The 10,794-nt window shown below is 44.6% G+C and overlaps 1 non-coding gene across 1 annotated transcript; it reads left to right on the top strand.

Moving 5' to 3' along the window:
• Nucleotides 1–1,657: 1,657 nt before the first annotated feature.
• Nucleotides 1,658–1,730, top strand: trnav-cac. The gene has a single exon. It is a non-coding gene; the product is annotated as a tRNA-Val (tRNA).
• Nucleotides 1,731–10,794: the final 9,064 nt, after the last annotated feature.

Raw genomic sequence — 10,794 nt, 5'->3', positions numbered from 1 at the left:
GCAGACCAGCTAAATCTATCCAGCAATGTCTGATTTCATGCTGACAGTAATGTTGCCCATAAAGACAGACGCCAGCAATATGGTAATTGAAGCCGAGGAAATGGCAGAGATGGTTACAAATCACTTGTTCCTGTGGAGGTAAAGCAGAAAGAGACGCGGAAAGGAGGTTCTGTGCGGATCTGCTCACTGCCGCCTTTCATATTCACTAACGGGATTTGACCAACAGAATTGTTCACATCTTGTACAAGGAAGGATCAAATCCAATTGGCATCTCCATTTCAAATCTGTTGTGAAGTAACGATGACGAGGACACGTCATCACATTTGCCGATTGAAAACCGGACAGAAACATTATCAAATCTTTCACATTAAACGTGAGACAAGTTAGAAAGATTTAAGTTTGTTGCTGGAAGTTATCGGAATCTCGGGTGCTGCAGCCAAATCTATTTACTTTTACCCCGGCCTCAAAATACATTCAGCAAAATCAGAAATGCTGAATTATCCGGATGCAATGAGATGGAAAATATGTTCGCATTTTGACAAAGTTCACATATTAGCGGTTCGTTCAGTCCACAACAGAATTGAATGGGTTTACAGATGCAGGTTTAATCACCGTCTGAAACATGCGCATAAAGACAGACACAAGCGATTCTGTGACTGAACGGGATGAAGGCGTCAGAATGTCTCAGACACAGAACAAAAAGGAATCAAATATAATGAAAATATTATTCTCAAATCTCTACCTGAAAAACTATCCCATTTCATTTCAGTGCTGGCTGTGCTCAATCTTACATGAGCACAAGGGGGTTTGTATTTCCCAGTGACTCGAATTATTTTCTTTTGTCAGTCATGTTTGCAAATCAATGTATATTTCAGAGTCTCGCTTTCAAATGAGGATATAAATGTCGGATAAGATGAAGTTTTGAGTAACGGAACAGATACTGAGTAAATTGATTGATATTTTTGAAGCAACATGAGAATGATGTTATTACTGAGTGAGCAGAAATCATTCCACCCTGAGACTGCTTCTCCATTTGAAAATTCATTTCAAACCAAATAAAGTGGAGGACTGCAGCAAAGTGATCTCAACAGGGCTTTGTGAAGTTCTAAAAATCATTCTCTCTCTAATAGACAGACTCTGTGAACAGGCTGTAGATCAAATATAATTAAATTCTGTATGTCAACTCAGAAATAATGAAAAGATGCTTGATCGGGAAAAAAACACCTTCATAAATTCGGTATGAAATCAATTGCATGATTATACATTGTTTATATCGTAAACTACATAATTTCCGTGTTCACATCTTCTGGTCCAGTGAAACTTGATCATTAAGTCAAACGGGCGTGGATTCGACAGAAATTCCTTTTTCAAAAGCGAATTGGACGATCAGCTGTAATGGAGAAAACTCAAGGCCGTTTAAACAGAGAAAAACATTGAGACTAATAAAAAGATTGTTCTTTTGAAAAGCTGGTCGAGGTGATCGAAGTGCCACTTATTGCGTTTTGCCATTTTATGGTTATATTGATTTATTAGTAACTCTGCAGCATTCCTAATGAGAACAGCCGAATTCTAAAAAACAAAGGTCCCAAAGTGTGACTGAGTGACAGAACAGTGTCCGCTTTCTACACAGGCTCATTAGAGTGAACATCAGCCAGCAGTTTCTGTAGTGTAGTGGTTATCACGTTCGCCTCACACGCGAAAGGTCCCCGGTTCGAAACCGGGCAGAAACATTATGGCGATTAGTTGTATTCTTGCTGTTTTCTGTTTACTCATTAAGAGAATCCATGACCTTCCACTCGTTTCAAATGATATCCTACAAAATCCACCATTATGGGGACTGGAAGGAATCGGTCAGAGAATTCACACATGTTAAGTGTAAATGGTTTTCCAATGAGCTGCGACATTTTCTGATTCGAATAACAATGTTAAATCAATTTCTCTGCCGCTTCTCTAAGTTTTCAGCCGAATTGAACTCCCTCAAAAGGAGTTTCTTCAGTGCAACAAGAATGCAGGTTTCCTGATCTCGGTCAGAGGGTCAAACTCGGTGTTTTGTTTATGTGGTGTAGTGGTTGTCATGTTTACTTTACACTTTTAAAAAACCCTGGATTGGTAACCGCGTAAATACATTATCGAATCCCATTCGATTAAGTGTTTGGGAAAAGTTGCATAATTGACATTTTTATTGTAAGAAGTCTTACAACACCAGGTTGTGTGACATTTTTATTCTGTGTGACATCCTGTGTGACATTTTTATTGTCACACATCCCGAATAACCCTTGAACTGAGTGAATCTGCCGTGTGGAACCCCGGTTCCCAGAGCTTCAGCCTGATTCTCTGCATTGCCAGTTTAGTGACAATAACACAACTCAACACCAACTATCACCCCCAGTGAATCCGCTCTCGATTATTACCTGAATATAATATCTGACAAAGCAAATGTCATTTGCTCTCATATATGCCGGAAAATGCATTCAGGAGAAGCAGAAGTGCTGAAAATTCCCGGCACACTGAGCAGGAACACAGATGCTCCTATATTGACTCGGCACAAATATTAACAGTTCGTTCAATGGCGATTGATGCAGTTTAGAGGCTGGGATTGTCTCTGTTAATATATTAAATTGATTAACACTAAAAGACCGGCTGGGAATCCTGCAGTAAGTAACTCACCTCCCCCCCCCCCCCCCCCCCCCACAGCAGGCACAAGTCAGAAATTAAATGGCTCAAAGGGCAAAGCTGGCTGGGTGGATTGGCCATGCGAAATGACTGGGTTACGAGGGGTGTGGGCCGAGTTAGGGTGCCCTTTCCAAGGGTCTGTGGAGACTCGATGGGCCGAATGGTCTCCTCCTGCACTGTAGGGATTGTATGATTCTGCCAATATTGATCTCCTTCAGTTCCTCCCTCTCACTAAACCCTCCATTCCCAACATTTCTAGCACCTGATTTGTGTCAGATTCTGTCTCTTTAGAATACACTGGAATTTGTCAAAAAGGCTACTAAAAGTAAATCTAATAATCTAAACGATCAACTGAATTGGGTTAAAGTTATTCAATATGCATTTTTCATGGACTTTGCAAACTGATGTCGAAAAGTTTACCACGAGCCAGCCAGGAGTCGAACCTAGAATCTCCTGATCCGTAGTCAGGCGCGTTAATTGCGCCACTGGCCCACAGTGAAGTGAAACTGTTACAAATTGGTTGAATACGCCACACAGACTATTTATCCCAAAGTGCTTCACAACTCTGGGGGAAATTCTCTCAGGATCCAGGACCCCCCCCGGGCGGATTGGATTAGAGTCGGGGTTGAATTTGGTGACAATGTAAAATACACCAATGCTGTTCCCAGCCTGGGAGGTCATCCCGAAAAACAGAAAGAATGGGCTCCCAGTCGTGGGATCGTGTCCAGTGTCTGTTTGTGGGGAAATGCAGTTGGTGAATGGCCAGGCTGGAGTAACACTGACCAGGACATAAAACAACAAGTGAATGAATTTAAGTTTGGAAATTCCCAGCTCCTTCCTGTCTGCAGGTATTTCCCGCTCTGAGCTGCACAATGAACAACGAACCACACCGATAAAACTAACTTTTATTTCCTGCCCGTTCAACTGGTGTCGGTGCCAGTGATGTTTATGGACAAACTGCAGGCTCTGTTTCCCCTGCTGCATTTATTCCCCTGGAACTGATACTCTCATTTTCTGTTTCCATCAAATGTCCGAACGCTGTAAAGTTCCGATCATGTCCACCAGAGGGCGACATGGCCACATGTTTCCTCATCAAATACCCGCCATAATATTCACCTTAAGTTGCTGTCTCAGTCAATGGTTCCTCTCTGCTTTCAAACATAGGAGCAGGTGAAATAGAAGCAGAAGTTGGCCATTCGGCCCCTTCAGGCTGTTCTACTATTCAATGAAATGGGGAGATGACGGCGTTGGACTGGGGTGGGCACAGTAATGAAGTCTTCCAACACCAGTTTAAAGTCCAACAGGTTTGTTTCAAACACGAGCTTTCTCAGGTGTCTAAAGAGGTGGGTTGTACCACAAGATATATAGACAACAGTCAATGATACAAAGACGGGCATTCATTGTATCACCTTGCATCACTGACTGTCGATATATGTGGTTATGGACCCCACCTCTTCATTCACCCGATGAAGGAGCAGTGCTCCGAAAGCTAGTGATTGGAAACAACCCTGTTGGACTTTAACCTGGTGTTGAACGACTTCTTACTGTTCAATAAGCTGGCTGCCCTGTTTGTGTTTCGAATTCCACATTCCCATCATGCAAACAGACCACATTTGATTCTGTGATACTAACTGGTTTGTTTTATAGCATGATACACACACGGTAGCACATACAAACAGATGCGATAGAAGCAGAAGTCGGCCATTCGGTCCCTTCAGCCTGTTCTGCTATTCACTGAGACCATGGCTGGTCTGTTTGTGTTTCGAGTTCCACATTGCCATCATGCAAACAGACGAAATAAGCTTCTGTGAAACTGAATATTCTGTTTTCTAGAATGATACAGCACATGTGCAGAGTTCGAAAGAATCTCAACAAACACTCGAGGAACAGCAGCTCATCTTTCCACTGGGCTCAATACAGCTTTCACACTCAGTGTGTGTTCAGCAGTTTCACACTGTAAATGCTGCACCCATTTTGTGTGTCCTTACATCGCAGATTTGGGTTTCAATCTTGTTCCACTTGTTCTTTGTGTCGAGCGGCAGTTGTTGATCAATCTGCCATTGATAGCTCCTCCAGACATATCTTTTGTTTCTTTGTTTCTTCCATTGCGCCAACAGAGAGCTGGCACAGACATGGCGGCCCGAATGGCCTCATTCTGTGGTGTAGTTATTCTCTGATTTGATGCTAACTTCACCCTGTGGCTACGAAAGCCAAGGCCTTTTTTCATTTAATCTCTCCTGACTTGCCCCCTATCAGAGCCCTTTCCTGTTGTTCTGTTTCCTCCCTCCGGGATTTCACTTCGTTAAAACGTACTACATTTCTAACCTTTCCCGATTTCAATGGAAGGTCAAGGAGGTGAAAGATGAATTTTGTTTCCCTGTCCACAAAAGCTGTCTGACTGCCTGAGATTTCCCAGCATTTTCCGCAGGTATCTGATTGGCTGTGGGTGGCAATGAAAGTATCTGTTGCCTCAATCACCTCCTTCTTATCGGCTCGTTGGTCTAGGGGTAAGATTCTCACTTCGGGGAGAATTTAGCGCATGAAAATGTGAGAGATCCCGGGTTCAAATCCCGAACGAACCCTTATTGGCCAAACTGCAGATTTTGTTCATTTCTTTCCAGTGCAGACAGCGGGATCGGTTCACCTTGGGTTTGCTTTGAGAAGCTGAGCTCACACTGCAGGGAATCAATACGTTCCCGAGAAAATCGAGACATTTTGAAAAAGCTTGTCTGTGAGTGGACATTCACTTATCTCTATTCACTAATCCAGGTGACCCCATGATGGTGGATTCAGGCAGCTGTGTGTCTGTTTCATTTGATTCATTCGAGGATGTGAACATCACTGGGGAGGCCAGGATTTATTGCCCAGAACTCTTTGCCCTTGAGAAGGTGGTGGTGAGCTGCTTCCTGAACCGCTACAGTCTATTGGTGCAGGTACACCTACAGTGCTGTTAGGGAGGGAGTTCCAGGATTATGTCACAGTGACAGTGAAGGAACAGCCCATATATTTCCAAATAATAATAATCTTAATTATTGTCACAAGTAATCTTACATTAATAATGCAATGAAGTTACTGTGAAAATGGTCAGGATGGGGAGTGGCTGGGAAGGAAAGTTTCAGGGTGTTAGGGTCTTGGGTTTGGAAGGTGCTGTCTGAGATGCTTTTGGTGAGTTCCTGCACCCATCCAGGCAAGTGGAGAGTATTCCCTCACACTCCTCACTTGTGCCTTGTAGATGGTGGACAGGGTTTGTGGGGTTAGGAGGTGAGTTACTCGCTGCTGGAATCCCAGTCTCCGACCTGCATTTGTCGACATTGAACAAACTGTTAATATTTGTGCTGAGTCAAAATAGGAGCATCTGTGTTCCTGCTCAGTGTGCCGGCAATTTTCAGCACTTCTGCTTCTCCTGAATGCATTTTGAGGTACACGTCAGAGCGAATGACACATGCTTGTAAGATATTATATTCAGGTGATATTGGACAGTGGATTCACTGGGGGAGGGGCTGGTGGGTGAATAGTGTAACTGGCTCTGGACCAGGTAATATTGGACAGTGGATTCACTGGGGGAGTGGCTGGTGGGGGAATAGTGTAACTGGCTCTGGACCAGGTAATATTGGACAGTGGATTCACTGGGGGAGTGGCTGGTGGGTGAATAGTGTAACTGGCTCTGGACCAGGTAATATTGGACAGTGGATTCACTGGGGGAGTGGCTGGTGGGTGAATAGTGTAACTGGCTCTGGACCAGGTAATATTGGACAGTGGATTCACTGGGGGAGTGGCTGGTGGGTGAATAGTGTAACTGGCTCTGGACCAGTAAAGCAGAGAACCAGGCTGAAGCTCTGGGGATCGGGGTTCCACACGGCAGATTCACTCAGCGACCCAATTCAAGGGCAATTCAGGATGGGTGTAAATTAATAATGAAAATGACAATCATGTAACTTTTCCACACACGGAAACCAATGGGGTTTGGCAATGTTTCTATGCGGGTTTAAACCGAGAGCCTTAATGTGTGTAAAGCAAACATGATAATCGCTACACTACAGAAACAGGGAACAGCGCTGAATGCACTGACCGAGAATAGTAAACTGTGCGGCCTTATTGCACTGAAGACCCTTCTATTGGCAGAGTGCTATTCAGCTGGAAACTGAGACAAGTGGCGGAGAAATCGATCCGACATTAGAATCATCAACTATCACAGCACATTAGAAAACCATTCAGAATTAACACGTGTGAACTCTGACTGCGATTCCTGCCATTCTCCATCACACAGTATTTTGCAGGGTATCGTTTGAAACTTTGCGGGTGTAAGGTAATGCATTCGCTTAACTATTGAACAGCAAATAGCAAGGATACAACTCATCTGCAAATTTAGATGAGTGACGTCAATAATATTCCGAATAAGGGACATTCCCCTAACCATTGCCTCCCCCTCCCCCCAGCTGAGCAATCTGCTCCCTGTTCCTCCTGTCCTTTGGCCCCCTGCTTACCTTTGTTCTGCCATTAACACATTCTCATCTCTTAATGCGTCATCAGCACCTTTCTTAGCCTTGATCACCGCCTTTTGCATTCCGTTTGTCTTTCCTTCCAAGGCATCTTAGTCATCCTCCCCCTATCGCTGGCCCTCTATCCAGCCCCAATGTTCCCCACCCCCTCCCCACAGCATAAATCTGACCCTATTTCCAGTTCTCCAGCTTTGACAGAGTTACCCAGACTCGGAACGGCAGCTGCCATCTCTCTCCACAGAGACTGTCAGCCCTGCTGGGAGTGTCCAGTATTTGTGTTTCTGATTCAGATTCCAGCATCCACAGTAAGTTGCTTTTATTGTACATTTAAACATGTTTGAAATGGTGATTAAATTTGTTCATCTGCATCTGTAAACCCATTAAATTCTGTTGTGCATGAACAAACTGCTAATATGTGAACTGTGTTAAAATGGGAGCATCTTTTTTCTTCTCATTGCGTCCTGAACATTCCGCTAATATTCAGTTTCAAAATTAGTTTGTGCAAACTTTCCTCACACTAAATAAGACAGATGTCCCACTTTATAAAAATAAATTTAGGAATACCGAATTACTTTTTTCCAATTAAGGGACCAAATTAGCATGGCCAATCCATCTAATCTGCACATCTTTGGGTAGTGGGGACGACACCCACGCAGACACAGGGAGAATGTGCAAACTCCACACGGACAGTGACCCAGAGACAGGATCAAACCCCAGCAAATGTCTCAATTTAAGATTCAGAACTTAGTCTGCAATTCAAAATGTAAAAGCATTTGTTCAGCAATACTTTCTGTTCAATCATGTACTACTCCATTAATCAGGGCAGCATGTGGCGTCGTGGTTAATTTCATAGAATTTACAGGAGGCCATTCGGCCCATCGAGTCTGCACCAGCTCTTGGAAAGAGCACCCTACCCAAGCCCATACCTCCACCCTATCCCCATAACCCACTAACCCCACCTAACACAATTTGGACCCTGAGGGCAATTTATCATGGCCAATTCACCTAACCTGCACATCTTTGGACTGTGGGAGGAAACCGGAGCACCCGGAGGAAACCCACACACACACGGGGAGAAAGTGCAGACTCCACACAAACAGTGACCCAAGCCGGGATTCGAATCTGGGACCCTGGAGCTGTGAAGCATTTGTGCTAACCACTATGCTACCATGCTGCCCTTAGCACTGCTGCCTCACTGCGTCGAGGTCCCAGGTTCGATCCCGGCTCTGGGTCACTGTCCGTGTGGAGTTTGCACATTCTCCCCGTGTTTGTGTGGGTTTCACCCCCGCAACCCAAAAAATGTTCAGGGCAGGTAGATTGGCCCCTTAATTGGGTACTCTAAATTCATTTCAAAACGTTTCATTACTCCAAACTTAATATCATTCGATATTTATGTCCTGATTTGAAATCTAGATTCTGAAATATACAACAGTGAATTACAAACATGACTGACAAAGAGAATAAATCGAGTCACTGGGTAATATGAATTCCCTTGTGTTCATTGTGAGATTGACCAGTCAGCTTTTAAACACAATCAAATATCTTCACAGGTCAGAGATTTAAGAATGATATGTTAATTATATTTGACCTCTTTGTGTTTCCAAAAGGTGGTTCAGTTAAGTCTCTGGCATTCCCTCTAAGTCAGTTACAGTATCGTTTGTGTCTGTCCTTTTGAGTACACATTACTATAAACATCCTTCAATCTGGCCTGTTGAATTTGCTGATCCCAATGCCATCTACTCTGCATTGTAGAGACTAAATGCCGACTGGGTGACCACTTTGCAAAACACCTTCGCTCCATCGACAAGCTGGTGGCAGACTCTCCTGTTGCTTGCTATTTCAACTCACTGTCCTGCTCTCATGTCCACATGGCCGCTCTTGGCCTGCTGCAATGTTCCCATGTAGCTCAGCACAACGCCGAGGAACAACCCCTCATCCTCCGATTAGACACGGTACAGCCTTGCGGATTTTACAGTCTGCTCAACAGCTTCAGACTGTGAAATCCCTCCTCCCCCTTCACCACCTTCCACTGATCTGTTTTCCCTCAACATTGCCCAGCCCCCCATCCCCCCACCCACAGCTCCTGAGCAATCTGCTCCCTATTCTTACTGTCCTTTGACATGCTGCTTACATTTGTTCTGCCATTAACACATTCTAATATCTGAATGTGCCACTATTAGCAGCCTTTTTAGCCTTGATCACCGTCATTTGTATTCCCTTTGTCTTTCCATCTAAAACATCTTTGTCAATCTTCACCTATCGCCGGCCCTCTATCCAGCCCAAATGAACCACTCCCCAGCAACCCCCCCCCCCCCCCCGCCCCCCCCAACCTCCTCTCTCCACTCCAACAGTATAAATCTGAATAAAAGCGAATTACTGCGGATGCTGGAATCTGAAATGAAAGAGAAAATGCTGAAAAATCTCAAGAGCTCTGACAGCATCTGTAGGCAGACATGGGCAGCACAGTGGCACAAGTGATTAGCACTGTGGCTTCACAGCGACAGGGTCCCAGGTTCCACTGGGTCACTGCAGAATCTGCACGTCCTCCCCGTGACTGCGTGGGTTTCCTCCAGGTGTTCAGGTTTCCTCCCACAGTCCAAAGATGTGCAGGTTAGGTGGATTGGCCATGATAAATTGCCCTAAGTGACCAAAAAGGTTAGGGGTTATTGGGTTACGGGGATAGGGTGGATGTGAGGGCTAAAGTGGATCGGTGCAGACTCAATGGGCCAAATGGCCTCCTTCTGCACTGTAGGGCTAGAAAAGAGCGAACGTTTAGTGTCCAATGACTCTTTGACATTGACAAAGATAGATTGGACTTCCTACAGATGCTGCCAGACCTGCTGAGATTTCCCAGCATTTTCTCTTTCTCTTCAGTATAAATCTGACCGTATTTCCAGTTCTCCAGCTTTGACAAAGACCCACTTGACTGGAAACGGCAGCTGCCATCTCGCTCCACAGAGGCTGCCAGACCTGCTGAGACTGTCCTGTGTTTTCTGTTTTTGTTTCAGATTGAAGCATCCGCAGTAAGTTGCTTTTCTCTTACTGTTAGACATGTCTTTAAGAGAGATAGATAGGTTATTGATCAATAGGGAATCAGAGGTTATGGGGAGAAGGCAGGAGAATGGGGATGGAAAAAATATCAGCCATGATTGAATGGCAGAGCAGACACAAGCCTGTGTTTGTGTGGGTTTCGCAGAGATGTGCAGGGCAGATTGATTGGCCATGCTGAATTGCCACCGATTTTGAAAAAATGAATTGGGCACTCTAAATATATTTTTAAAAAATAAGACTCCCCCTCTCATCCTTCTAAACTCCAATGAGTATAGACCCAGAATCATCAACCGTTCCTCATACGACAAGCTCTTCATTCCAGGGATCATTCTTGGGAAACTCCTCTGGACCCTTTCCAAGGCCAGCACATCCTTCCTTAGATACGGAGCCCAAAACTGCTCACAACACGCCATATAGGGTCTGACCAGAGCATTATACAGCTTCAGAAGTACATCCCTGGTGTTGTATTCTAGCCCTCTCGACATGAATGCTACCATTGCATGTGCCTTCCTAACTGCTGACTGAACCTGCACGTTAACCTTAAGAGAATCGTGAACAAGGACTCCCAAGT

This window comes from Scyliorhinus canicula, unplaced genomic scaffold (assembly GCF_902713615.1).
Source record: "Scyliorhinus canicula unplaced genomic scaffold, sScyCan1.1, whole genome shotgun sequence".
Lineage (NCBI taxonomy): Eukaryota > Metazoa > Chordata > Chondrichthyes > Carcharhiniformes > Scyliorhinidae > Scyliorhinus > Scyliorhinus canicula.
Note: the sequence above shows the minus strand (reverse complement) of the source record. Positions and strands in the feature narration are given on the sequence as shown.